Genomic DNA, 14,157 nt, shown 5'->3' on the forward strand with positions numbered 1-14,157 from the left:
GGGGGTCAGTGCCTGTGAGCACAGAAATCGGGAATTCTCAGTGCCCAGGGCTCCAGCAGGAAGGGGGCTCAAAGCCCACCCTGGACACTTTCCACTGTCCCAGGCTGCTCCAGCCTGGCCTTGGACAGCCCAGGGATCCAGCAGCAGCCACAACTTGAATCCTAATTTATTAATTAGGAGGTAATTAATTAATTCAGAGGTGTCAACACACCTCTCCTTTTGTCAGCCAGGCTTGTCTGTGCCCTGGGAGCAACAAGAGCTCAGTGCAATGTGAATATTCCATGACAGCTCCTCAGCTGAAACCACACAGTGAACATCCCCCCAAATCCTCCCTGGGCTCGTGAATGCCCTCCTGAGCAGCAGCCTTCATCCTCACCACCCTCATCTTCACAGGCACAAGGAGAGGGGCAGGAATCCATCCCAAGCCCTGAGCACTCCCTGCACCAACAGGACACTGCTTTGTTTCAGTCCTGAACATAAAAAAGCCTTTAAATAAAAGTTCAGTTCTCTGAACTCAACTCCCAGCAAGTGCCAGGTGCCTCAGTCCCTGACTCAGGAGCTCAGCAAGGAAAGAGCCTGGGAAGTTCTAAAATGTGCATTTTTGAGAAGGAAAAATGTGTAAAGCTGAGAATGAAAAGGATTCTGAGTGTTTTTTAAAAGAGTCAGTAAGGGAAGGGAAAGAGCTGGTGTGAGTTATTTGGTGAAGGGAGGCTGTTTCACTGAAGATTGGGTAATTTAGGGCAGTTAGTAAATAACATTCCCAGTTTTCTGGCTGGGTTTATGGCCAGGGTTATTTCACTTGTGCTGAGCATCCTGTTGAAGTCGTTCCAGTTCTGGTAAAAGCTGAGTCACAAAATCCTGTCCTGTCCAAACTTTGCTTTCTCAGTCCCTGTGTGCAGCAAATCAGTTCATTTAGGGAAGGGGATGGAAGATTTTCTCAGTCATTTCTTGACCCCAGTGTTGCTCCCAGTGCTGAAGAGCAGCGGGGTGGGTCAGGTTTGGGCTCTTGCACCAAGGAACTTGGGGCTCTTATTGCTCCTGCTTGGGATGAGGGAGCGCTCCTGGAGCAGCCTTGGGGTTAAGGACCTGATTCCCTTGGGGGGATCCTCCTGAGCTCTTGGTGCCCACTGAGAGCACACCAAGCCTGGAATAAAATCTTGGAATGGTTTGGGTTGGAATGGATCCCAAATCCCCTCCAGTGCCACCCCTGCCATGGCAGAGACACCTCCCACTGTCCCAGGCTGCTCCAGCCTGGCCCTGGGCACTTCAGGGATCCAGGGGCAGCCCACTCTGTGTGCTGAAAATTCCTCCTCGGTGTGGGGGGTGGGAAATTGCTGCACCCAGAAATGCGCAGTGGATTTAAATAAAGCTCTGCTGGGTGAGAGATTTGCTTGAAAGGAGCAGAACAATGAGTTCATACAGCGGCAATCGTTCAGGGCACTGCCACAAACGCAGTGCCAGAGTGGAAAGGAGTCGACATTTCCATGGGTTTATGGTGAAAATAGAAAATGTCAGGTTTGACCATCACTACATCTTTAGGAATTTCGGTGTAACAAAGCTTGAGCCTGAAGGGAAAGCCAGGCAGCAGAAGTTCTGCTTTTTAATAATATTAAATTTGGCATTTGTGGCCTTCAGCTGAAGGAGGGCAGGGCTGGGTGGGATCTGGGCAGGAATTGTTCCCTGGCAGGGTGGGGATGGAATTCCCAGAGCAGCTGTGGCTGCCCCTGGATCCCTGGCAGTGCCCAAGGCCAGGCTGGACATTGGGACAGTGGGAGGTGTCCCTGCCATGGCAGGGGTGGAAAAAGATGAGCTTTAGTGTCCCTTCCAGCCCAAACCAGTGAGGAATTGTGTGAATTTCAGCCTAACTGCGCCCAAGGAAAGGATCCATGTGGAGCTCACCTCACAACGTGATCGGGACTGACTCAAACACAAAAGTTGGGTTTTCCTCCTGGAATAACAGGGGCAGGTAAAAGAGAGCTCCGTGGCATTTCAGGTTTTGTAAAGGAGATGATTCAACAGCAAAGGATGAATAAATAATGAAGGAAAGTGAGATTATAAATTGCACTTCCTCATTTGAGAGGCCTCTTGTCCTGATTGATCATTATAAATGCGCTACAAACTTCGGGTCATTTACAAAATAATAGAACGCTTTAAGATTACCCTTAGCTTTATGTAAATGTAATTTTAATATTCTATCTTCATTAATTATCTAATCTTGGGAGCAAATAAACTCCTGACACAATTCTGTAGCTATTTTGCCGGCAGGATTTCCTTTGAAGTCGGCGGCGGTTGTAAGAGGAAGTGGATGACAGGAGTGAGCCTCACCAGCACTTTTAGAAGAAAAGGAACTTAAACAGTAGCTGAAAATCCAGACTTCCTATGGGCACAGAGCTATTCCTGCACTGCCACACGTTCATTAGTGCCAGAAAAGTGGCGTTTTATTCCCGCTGCTCCTGTTCCAGAAGTGTGGAAGGGGTTTGCTGCCACCTCCTCCCAGCCCTGCTCTCCTCCCTCCGCTCTCAGCGCAGAGCCCGGCCCTGGATGAAGGCCCAGCGGGGTTCAGGGAGCTGCAGCTGGACCTGCTGCACCTCCACAGCTCGATTTTCTCTCTACAGCAGGTTTGCTGCTCGTCTCTTTGGCAGGTGGGGCTGGGCGAGCGCGGAGGAGCTGGGGAGCATCACCACGGACGTCACAGAATCCCAGAACAGTGGCGTTGGAAAAGGACCTCAAAGCCCATCCAGTTCCCACCCCTGCCATGGGCAGAGCACCTCCTGCTGTGCCAGGCTGCTCCCAGCCCTGTCCACGCAGGAATTGATGTCAGCTCGGACCCAGGGAAGCCTGTGCAGCCTCCCACCCGTGCCCCTCCTCAGTGTCCCGTCCCTGTGGAAACGCAGCCTGGATGTTTTTCCACCTGAGCCTGAATTTCACCCAGCTTGACGCATGTAAATGCTCATATTAAAAGGAATTCATTAATAACTTCTATTTCGTTTCTTCAGAGCAGAAAGTGCCAAAGCAGAGTGTGGCGTAGGGAAGTGCTGGGTTCAGAATCCCCACCTGGCCCAGGCTGCGGCTTGCTGCTCCCCTCAGAGCTCCTCAGCTGAGACAACAACCTCCAAGTGTGAGCTCTGCCCTTCCAGAGCTGCTCTTTCCTTCCCCCAGCTGCTCTGTGCCAGGTAGGGCTGGATATTCCAGGCTGTCATTAATAATCCCATCCATGCCCGTCGATTATTTTGGTAATTACCTCTCCTAAAAAGACTGCTGAGGGTGATTACAAATCTGGCTTGGTTTTGACTGTCTGTTTTCTGAATTCCTTGACTTTGTCTAACAGTATAAAGAATGTTCTCTGTGCTTTCCCAATGCCTGGCACTGACCTCGGGACTATAAACCTAATAACACCACACTGATGGACTCATTTGCAAACTGCTCAAAGTTGGCAAATTTAAACTTCTTTGCGTGCAAAAAACGCATCAAACGAACATTAAGGTCCAAATTCTGCTCTTCTGAAGGTCTGCATCTTCAGAATTTGAGAATTCTTACTCGCCCTGTGGCCAGGGCAGCCCCCAGGGCTCTGCCCATCCCTCCCTGTGCCTGGGGCTGGGCAGGGGCTCCCCAGAGCTGCCCACCCCAAAGCTGCCCCAGTGCCGGGGCCAGGCACAGCTGGATGTGCCATCCCTGCTCCATTTTCGCACCCCCAAACCGGCCTGACCCTTCCTGTGTGTGTGGCAGGAGTAAGGAAATCCCATTATTTCAGGAACACGCCGGCGGTGACCATAAGGCTGTCTGAGCTGACCGCACCTCCAGGGCTGGAGTGTCCCTGAGCGCTGTCCAGGGGTCACTCCTGCCCAGCCCACGGGGCTGCTGCTCTCCCCGAGGATGGATCCGCATTCCCAGGCTGCTTCCCGACTCCAGGCTGGCGCTCCACAGCCGGTAACTCATCCCTGCCACCACAGGAAGGAGCTCCAGCACTGCTCGTGGAGCCGAGCTCGGCCCTGCGGCTACCTGGGCTCGCATCTGCCTGAACAGCTCTATTTGCTGCAGCCCCTGCATGCATCCATCCCGAGTATCCCGTGTATCCATCCCGAGCATCCCCTGTATCCATCCATCCCGAGTATCCCGTGTATCCATCCCGAGCATCCCCTGTATCCATCCATCCCGAATATCCCGTGTATCCATCCCGAGCATCCCCTGTATCCATCCATCCCGAATATCCCGTGTATCCATCCCGAGCATCCCCTGTATCCATCCATCCCACCATCCCCTATGTCCATACTGACCATCCCCTGTATCCATCCCGAGTATCCTCTGCATCCATACCGAGCATCCCTGCATCCATCCCACCGTCCCCTGTGTCCATCCCACTGTCTCCTGTGTCCATCCCACCATCCCTGTGTCCATCCCACCATCCCTGTGTCCATCCCACCATCCCCTGTGTCCATCCCACCATTCCCTGTGTCTATCCCACCATCCCTGTGTCCATCCCACCATCCCTGTGTCCATCCCACTATCCCCTGTGTCCATCCCACCATCCCCTGTGTCCATCCCACCATCCACTCTGTCCATCCCACCGTCCCCTGTGTCCATCCCTGTGTCCCTTGTGTCCATCCCTGTGTCCCCTGTGTCCATCCCACTGTCCCCTGTGTCCATCCCGCCATTCCCTGTGTCCATCCCACCAGCCCTGTGTCCATCCAGTGTCCACCCCCAGCCCACAGCACTGGGAATCCTGCAGGGAGCTGGGCTGTCCCCGCAGCCAGGGGATGGAGGGCTGCAGCTTGGGGATGACTCCTGAGTCCTGCCAGCTCCAGACGTGTCTCCTCGGCCACCTGCCTGTGTCCCGTGTCCCGTGTCCCGTGTTTCCCCTGCGGGATCCGTGATTCCAACCCGGCCATGGTGTGTTTGTCTGCAGGGAGAGCTCCCAGAGTGACCCCTGCAGCAGCTAAAGGTGGGCTCGGGTATGGATCAGCCCTTCAGGAGAGCAGCCAGTGCTCCTGGCACGGCTCACCCACCCCGGGGCACTGCCCTGGGGCCGGATCCTCCACGGGCAGCGCCAGCCGTGGGAATCCACAGGATCACCAGGCTGGAGAGCTTCAGGATCACCCAGACCAAGGCAGCCCTAACTGCTGGACTAAGCACGGCGCTGAGTGCCACATCCAGGCTGGGTTTAAACACAGGCAGGGATGTGACTCCATCAGCTCCTCAGGGAGACCATTCCAGAATCCCCAATCTCCATAGGACATGGACCAGAGGGGGCAGAGGGGGCAGAAGAGCAGCAGCAGGGTTGGAATCAGCCCCATGAGTTCACAAGAGTCATCTGGCCTCAGCAGTCACTCAGCTTCCTGCTCTCCAGTGGGAACATCCACAGGCAAACCTTCCATGGAAACCCACCCCAATCCAAAATCCCATCCCAATCCATCCCAAAACCTGCCTCAACTGATCCCAAAACCCATCCAAACCCACCCCAATCCAAAACCCCACCCCAATCCATTCCAAAACCTACCTAAACACACCCCAAACCCACCCCAATCCAAAACCCCACCCCAATCCATCCCAAAACCTGCCTTAACCGATCCCAAAACCCATCCAAACCCACCCCAATCCAAAACCCCACCCCATTCCATCCCAAAACCTGCCTCAACCTATCCCAAAACCCACCCCAATCCATCCCAAAACCCACCTAAACCCACCCAAACCCACCCCAAAACCCACCCAAACCCACCCCAATCCAAAACCTCACCCCATTCCATCCCAAAACCTGCCTCAACCTATCCCAAAACCCACCCCAATCCATCCCAAAACCCACCCCAAACCCACCCCAAACGCCACCCAAAACCCACCCAAAACCCACCCCAATCCATCCCAAAACCTGCCTCAACCCATCCTGGCACCATCTTGCCCAGAAGGACTTCTCAGAAGTGGAGGGGGATAAATTAAATTAAATAAACCATGAATTAACCATTTGTGGCTGCTCCAAGGGGTTCCCTTGTGTTCCCCTCCCTGTTGCTCATGGTTCCAACTGAATCCCAGAATCCCAGCCTGGTTTGGGTGGGAAGGGACCTTAAATCCCAGCCAGTGTCACCCCTGCCATGCCCAGGGACACCTTCCCCTGTCCCAGGCTGCTCCAAGCCCTGTCCAAGCTGGATTTGGACCCATGTCTTTGCCCAAAAATGTGAGAATTCTGCTAATTCTACAAAGCAGAGCATCAGGGGCGTTCCTGGGGGGTTCCTGGGGCTGTCAGGTGGCTCAGGGACCCCCAGCCCTTCCCAAATCCCCTGCCCTGGGTGCTCCCAAAGGCTGCCCCAACCTCCTGCCCTGCTGTCAAATATATTTCAGCATCTTTGCTCACGTCTGTGTTGAACAAGAAGTATTATCTCCAGGAAAAAGTGTCCCCTGGCAGCCTTCCAGTCACCTCCTGCCATAGCCTGAGACCAGGAATTATAAAACACAGGCAACAACAACAAAAGGAATAAAAATACAGCAGATAAGTGGGGTTTGTGTAAAAAATGAAATTAAAATATGTTCACGAAATACACAAGTGGAAACCACGTGGTCTTTGGCCCTAATGTGTTACAAAGAGAATTTTGGTTCCAGGACACCCCCAAAGGGGACGGACCTTTATTTAGGCAACTGAAAAAAAACCCAAATGCAAAGCAAATTTAAAAATCAATTACTTAAACCAACCTTTCTCACTTTTTTTTAATTTTTTTTTCTTCCCCAGATTTAAATCATGATTAAAAGCAGTTCCTTGGCTGATTTCAATCAAAGCACACAGTCTCTCTCTGCTGATCTCAAGCTGTTAAATAAGAAACAGAAAATCATCAATAACCCATCTGTGGCACAGATGAGGAGCAGCCCCACGGGGACTGCTGCTCCCTGGTGCTCATATGGCAATCCCGGGATTTTTGAGGGATTTTTATTTTTTTTTTTCCTCAGGAGCCCAGAGGAACCCTCAAGAAGGAGTTTGTCCCTTCAGGTGTGTGACATGAGCCAGAAGCGAGGGCTCACACATCAGGGTGGTCACCAGCTATTTACAACTCCCTAAAAAAAAAAAAAGCCTAAACGCCTTTAAAAGGCACAGACAGCGATTGTATTTCCACCAAAATCACTTTTCCTCAGGGTGCCATCCCTGCTTTGGGGAAAACTCACACAGGGATAAGGCCAAGACACCTGGAGATGATGGAAACCTGCCGGTCAGGAAAAGAATTTAGGGAAGGAAAAAAAAATCCAAAACGACCCAAAACCCTCAAAGATGATCAAGTCCAACCACTGCCATCCCTGGCAGGATGATAAAAGGAGAAGGAACAAACTTGTCAGGGAGAGGAGGAAGAGCAGGGGAGCGCAGGGAGGGTGACTGGGTGCAGGGGTTTGCTCGGAGCCTTTTTCCCAGGGATGGGAAATTCCCTCTCGGCTGCGGCTCCCCGGTTGTCTAATTGTCCTTGATGTATTTTGTGTCCCCCAGGAACGCCATGCAGACCTCGCAGCTCCAGATGTCTGAAGATTATGCAGGAAGCTGGTAAACAAATTCCTCCTCTTTTTTTCCTGCTAGCAATTAGGGAACGTAGGAAGAACACATTGCTGAGCAGGCGAGGCATCCGCCGCAGATATTTCATATGCATTTATAGCCACTTAACGCCTCTGGAAGGGTGATAAACACCGACTATTGTAAATCTGTTGGATCACCCCTTGTTGCTACAAAATCCGGGGAAAAAAAGTAAAAAAAAAAAAAAAAAAAAAAAAATTAAAAAAAAAAAAAAATAAAAAAAAAAAAAAAAAAAAAAAAAAAAAAAAACCACACAAACAAACCCAAAAAAACCCAAAAAACAAACAAACAAAAAAGCCGCCAAAAACCAAAAAAACACCCCCACACACAAAAAAACCCCCAAAACCAAGAAAACAAAAAACAAAAAAACAAAAAAACAAAAAAAAAAAAAAAAAAACCCAAAAAAAAAAAAAAAAAAAAAAAAAAAGAAGAAAAAAAAAAAGAGAAAAAAATTAAACAGACATTGAAATAAGAGTTAAAATCGGGACAAATTAGTGATTATAACTTTTTCCATATTAACTATCAAGCATTGGGGTCACAGAGCAGCTCTGCCACTTTCCCCTTAGCAGATTTTTGAGGTGATTTCAACTTTTTTACCCCAAATTTGGGTCGGGAGCAGGTCCTTGCCTGGCTCCTGTGCCTCCCCTCTCCATGAATTTCTCTGCCCACAATCTCCACAATTCTCCGCAATCCTGCCCTAGGAGGGACGGCTGAGGGGGCTCCAGGAGTCTCTGCCAGCATTAATTGTTATGATTTTAGAGCCCCACAGGGCGCAGACTCTGAAAAAGGAGAAATTCCTTCAAAAGATTGGGGGAAAAAAAATAAAAATCCAACAGAAAATAAAAATCCCAGGGACAGAGCTGGGAAAGCTGGGAAAGGGAATTCCAGGGGGAATGAAGGGATGATGCTCCTGGAAAGCCACACAGCCTCGTGCTGGAATTCTACAAGCTGCAGAACTTTGGGAGCAGTTAAATTCACTTCGTGGTGGAAAGGGGTTTTATCAGTGCCATGGAGATCTCCGGGAGAGTTCAGTTCGGGCTCTGTTTCAAACCAAGAACTGAGCTGAGAGATCTCTTTTCATGGCTAAAAATCCCCCCAGTGCAGCATCTTCCCAAACAAACAGCTGTGCCAGAGCGGCTTTCCCATCCTTTTAGGCTGCATTTTGGTCTAAGGACAGGCAAATCTCCCTGGAGCAGAGGGAAAATCCACGAGGAGATGGAGCTTTGGGGTGTTTGGCTCGTGGCAGCTCAGTGGCCACCAGGCACCTGAGGGTGCCCAAGGCTCTGTCCCGGCTCCTGAGAGAGCCCTTGGCTCTGTCCCTGCTGCCCCTCAGGGAGCACTGGTCACCTCCTGGGAGTGCCCAGCCCCAGGGGGACATCCACAGCCACCTGCCCCAGCATCCCCAAAATCCCCAGCTCCGGGATCCCCAGAGAGTGTAACTTGTAGTGACAGATTCGAAAGATCCTTTCTTCGACATTCCCTTTCATCCAGGTGACTCTCCTCCAGTTGCATTTTCCATCCCAAGCACCAACGAAGACAAAGGATGAAGAAGGTGAAGAAGGTGAAGAAGGTGAAGAAGAAGAAGAAGATGAAGAAGAAGAAGAAGGTGAAGAAGATGAAGATGAAGAGGAAGGTGATGAAGAAGGTGAAGAAGGTGAAGAAGAAGGTGAAGAAGAAGAAGAACAAGATGAAGAGGAAGATGAAGAAGGTGAAGAAGAAGATGAAGAAGAAGATGAAGAAGAAAATGAATAGGAAGGTGAAGAAGATGAAGAAGAAGATGAAGAAGAAGAAGAAGGTGAAGAAGAAGAAGATGAAGAAGAAGGTGAAGAAGATGAAGAAGAAGAAGATTAAGAAGAAGGTGAAGAAGAAGGGGAAGAAGAAGGTGAAGAAGAAGGGCTTAGACAACTCCCCAAATCCTCCATATTGCTTCGCATGTATTACTAAATACTAAAATCTCAAATCTGAGTTTTTCACCCTGTGAGGCCACACGGTTCCATCCAAACTCCACACCCACAGCCCCGGGGCCATCACTCAATTTTGGGAGCCTGTTCCACGGCCTCAGGTCAAATGTGGTGCTTGCTTGAGGCCCAGTGTGTTTTAGAACAGAAAGCCTGACATTTTCAGCCTCCAGAGTTCCAAAACGCCAATGCCTCTGGTGCCAGGAGCCACAGAGGGGCTGCAGGGTCTTGTGACCATGGGCATGGTGCCATCACCCTCCTCACCTCAGGCCATCACACTGAATCACCCTGCTTTTGTACATTTTTGTTCTTGTAACTGAAGAAATTCTCCTTCTGGACGCTCCTGGGCACTGCCCTTCCCAAGGAATGAGTCCCAAATGCAGGTACCAGAGCCAAGGGCAGTGCAGCCTCAGCTCCTGATCCCTTTGGGAGAGTTTTTCCATCCTTTAGAAGCATCCCTGGACAGCGCTAGGGACAGTCAGGGCTCCCAGCCACAGCCCAAAGGCGACTGCTGCGCTTTGCAAAGTGTCTTTTCACCCCATGTGACATTTTTCCCCCCAAACAGAGGTGTTGGTGAGGCCCAAGGTGGCCCAGAGCAGGGTGCACTGGCCAGGTTTGCTTTGGAGCCAGGCAGAAAGGCTTTGGTGCCACCCCTGCCTGGGGAAAGGGCGCAGGAAACCCGAGCCTGGCCTTTTCAAACCTTCTCAAATGAAGGTTTAAAATAGCCCCCGGGAGCTGCAAATCCCGGGGTGGGTGACCAGAGCAGCTGAGATGCTCCTGTCCAACCGCGAGTGAGGCAGCAGCAGGAGAATGAAGTCACTGAGGCAAGTGATGTCTCCATCAAGCAGCGCTCACGGGGTGCTCAGAGCCCCCCGCCTCTGCAAAGGGCATTTTAATTCCCCTCCTAATTTCTCTTTAGTTCTGAGGCAGAAATAAACTGCCAGCCTGCAAACCAGGTGTCCATTTGCTGCTCTCCTGCCTCTGCTCTGGCTCAGGGGTGTGTGTGTGTGTGCGTGTGGAGCACAGACCTGTTGGAGGAGTCGGATCCTCGCCGCGATGAAGGAATTAAATACAAAAATCTTCTGTAGGAAGCAATTGTGAAGTGTGGAAGTTTCTAGTCAGGCAAATAAATTGGATTTAAGTATATTACAGTCATAATCTTTTTCTGCCTCTCTCCAGACAGCCTTTGTACATGGAGAAATGAGAATGTATTCTCAGACAAATCTTGACCTGAGGGAGAAGGCTGCGGGAATCTGGATTTTCAATAACATAAGACAATAAAGCTCAGACTTCTAACCTGCCGCAATATGGTAAAAGTATAAAGAGCTTAGCAACTAATAAAAGAAAAGGGTCTTCCAACTCATATTTGAAGATCTAGACCCCCAAAAGGACACTTCATAAAGATCATAATGGGTTAGTCAGTATCTAACAGATACCATGTACCTTGTTGACCAATTGTCTGACAGTTGTCTTCTGCAGGCCTGGATATTAATAAGCCTTGTGTTGATTTCCTTGGGGTATTTTGTCTCCGTAATTGTACATCTCCTTGTTGTGACACTGCAGCCTGCTATGTATTTATTTAATGCTGTTCCTGTAGCTAAAAAAAAAAAAAAAAAAAAAAAAAAAAAAAATAAAAATTAAGAAAAAATAAAAGTCGGTGTCTGTATGGCATTGTTTCCCTCAGATGAGATGCACACACTGCAAATTTCCTCCCCCTCTGAGGCAGGAGAATCAAAGCCAGGCAGAGGGAGAGCTCCTGGACTCGAGGCAAAGAGGAAATCCAGATGTGTTTTCCCCTCAGGTGTGAATGTGTCTTACTCCCCGCGTTACACAGGGAATACAAAGGGATTCAATTATCGCCGCATTTTGATTTCTAATAATAACAAAAACTCCTTCTAGAAGGGATTCCATTAAATAATGTTTTGACAGATAATGCTGGTGTAAAGTAGCTGTCAGTCAGGCAGCGAGATCAAGGGGAAACAGATGCACGAGGCGCATCACAGGGAGGCTTAGGGAGGGAAAATGAATCTTCTGCCACCAACTCCTCTCGCCAACAGCACAAAGGCTGGCCTCAGCCTGCTCCCAGCACTTGCTGGGCAGCTCCAGAGTCAAATGCAAATATTTGGAGATTGCCCGGCAGAGAGGAGCCGCAGCTCTGCGCAGGTACAGGTGTGTTCAAAGCCCTGGGTGTCCCAGCAGGTGTGGCCTCAGCTCTGTCCCAGCACAGGGCAGCTCCAGGTGGGAGCGGATCTCTGCAGAGGTGGATCCCTGCTGGGGTTCTGGCCAAGCCTCTCTGGCCCCTGCAGCAGTCCCATGGCCAGGACACCTCTCTGTCTGCAAGTCTGAGACCCCCACAGTTACCCAAAGGCTGCTTTTCTTGGCCACCGAAATAAAGCTCAGCCTCCCTTTGCTGAGAAGATTGGAGAATCCTGCCCTGCAGAGAAATGGGAACTTCATCCCATCATCCCATCACAGAATCCAGCCTGGTTTGGGTGGGAAAGGACCCCAAATCCCACCCAGTGCCACCCCAGCCATGGCAGGGACACCTCCCACTGCCCCAGGCTGCTCCAAGCCCAATGTCCAACCCGGCCTGGAATTTCAGTCATCCTCACCTCCAAGTTTATCCTGTGGTAAGAATTCTCCTTGTGCTCCAAGTGCTGTAGAGGATTGCTCACAGATGCTTTGTCACAACCCCCGTTCACCAGTGACTCCTCTTCTGCCTGTGCTGATCCCAGTTTCCTGCCAGACCCTTGGGCTGGTTCCTGCTGCTGCTGCCCCGCTCCTGAGGCTTTCCCTGTCCTGCCTCCGAGGTGGGATTTGAGACTTAAATGGAGCAATGCAGTGGAGGCAGCCTGGGCTGGAAAAGTCACAGGAGAGCACTAAGGAGAATATTAAAATTAAGGATATTTTGATTTATGGCAGCATCCAAAGTCGCGGCAGAGTGTGATGTGAGCCTGCTGCAGATGGGGCTGCTCCAATCCTGATCCTGGCACATCCCAGGATAACATAAATTGTGGGAAACAAGAGAAAGAAGAGATGTGTTTCAAGGCGTTTGCTTAGGGGCCAGATTAAATTACAATTAATTACAGCCTTTAAAAGTAAATCTCCAAACTTTCCGTGCAAGTTCTCAATGAGCTCGTTGAAAGCTTCTGACTATAAACTATATTTAAAAGGCACTCAGCTTTGAAAAAAATAGAATTTATTTTTTTTCCATTGCTGAATTTCTCCTGGAAACTGAGCCCAAAGTTGAATATGGGATTAAGAAAGAAAATACCCAGGCAGAAGATTCACTGCTCTTGTCTCTGGAATTTCGTGGGTCAGACACGGCAAATTCCAGCTCCTTCTCCCCAAAAAAACCCTCCATCCCACCAGGGTTAAGAGATGTCTTAACCTGCTCTAGAGGAACTCTTCAATTTAAGTGTTTTAAATTAAATTTCTCTCTTTCTAAGTAAAATTTCACGTGAGGAGGAAAAAAATGAAAAAAACAAAAAACAAAAACACCCAAAAAAAAGGACAAAAAAAAAAAACCCAAACAAAAAAACCACAAAAAAACAAAACAAAAAAACCCCAACAAAACAAAAACAGTTGAAGCTTTTCAAAGGCAGAAATGAAGTGAGGAAAGGAGCTGATCCACCAGCTCAGTCCTCCTCCAGCATCTCCCCCACCAGCGACGTGGGTACAAATGCAAAGATTTACAGGAGAAAAGGTGGGGAGTTTATTTGGAGGTGCTGTAATCATGGGAAAATGCTGCAAATGATGGGATAAGGCAAAGGAATCATCCAGCTGGAGAATCCCAACAAAAACTGCTCCAGGATCATGCAAGAAGAGGAAACCCTTTTTAAAAATGAGTTATTAATACACACTGAATTAAAGCTCAAGGCATCGCCGGTGCTTGAGGAAGGGTCAATAAAACTGCGTGTTTTTAGGATATCTGATATCAGGAATTATTTTTTTTTTGCTTTAAGCATCCAGGATCAGTGGCAGGAGGATGCTCTGCCCTGGAACCCCAGCAAGGACAGCCCATGGCCTTGAGCTCCTCGGAGCTGCTCTTTCATTTGGCTTTTTTTAAACCCTCAGGCAGAGTTACGAGATAAGAGAAGTGGAACTGAGCTGAACGAGCAGCTAATTTTATCCTTTGTTTTGCCTGATAAACATCAGCTCACAAAGTCGGAGCTGGAAAGTGCAGCCACGCTGGGGAAGGAAATAACGCGGTGTATTTATAGTAAATAATCCTACTTTAGTCGTTTTGCACAAAACTCTAGCTGAAAAGTTTGGCTTCGTTCCCCCACTTTACCTGAAGCTGTTTAAATAAATCAATTCCCATAAAGATATTTTTTGTTGAACAAACACCAAATGGGGGTTATTTTGCCCCCCAAAACCCATTTGGACACAAGAGCCCCTGAGCAGCTGCCCCTCCATGGGGAGCAGGGCTGGGCACACACAGGATTTCCAGAGACACTGCGCCTGAAACGTGGATTTTAATGCCACAAAAGTGCTGGGAACGAAGGAAATCCTGCACAAGAACTTCACTCGTGGAGCTTGGGCTGTGATCAAACCTCCTGTGACTGACCTGGGCGGAATTTGGGGGAAATGTCCCATCCCTGGCAGTGCCCAAGGCCAGGCTGGAGCAGCCTGGGACAGTGGGAGGTGTCCCTGCCATGGCAG

General features: G+C 49.6%; 1 long non-coding RNA gene across 1 annotated transcript in view; it reads left to right on the forward strand.

Annotated features, from left to right (window-relative positions):
• Positions 1 to 7,796, forward strand: part of LOC136363943 (uncharacterized) — a 181,320-nt gene extending 173,524 nt beyond the window's left edge. Inside the window, exon 2 of the long non-coding RNA XR_010744090.1 lies at positions 7,707 to 7,796. This is a non-coding gene — a long non-coding RNA (uncharacterized lncRNA). The remainder of the gene's footprint in view (positions 1 to 7,706) is intronic.
• Positions 7,797 to 14,157: the final 6,361 nt, after the last annotated feature.

Source organism: Sylvia atricapilla, chromosome 8, assembly GCF_009819655.1.
Source record: "Sylvia atricapilla isolate bSylAtr1 chromosome 8, bSylAtr1.pri, whole genome shotgun sequence".
Classification (NCBI taxonomy): domain Eukaryota; kingdom Metazoa; phylum Chordata; class Aves; order Passeriformes; family Sylviidae; genus Sylvia; species Sylvia atricapilla.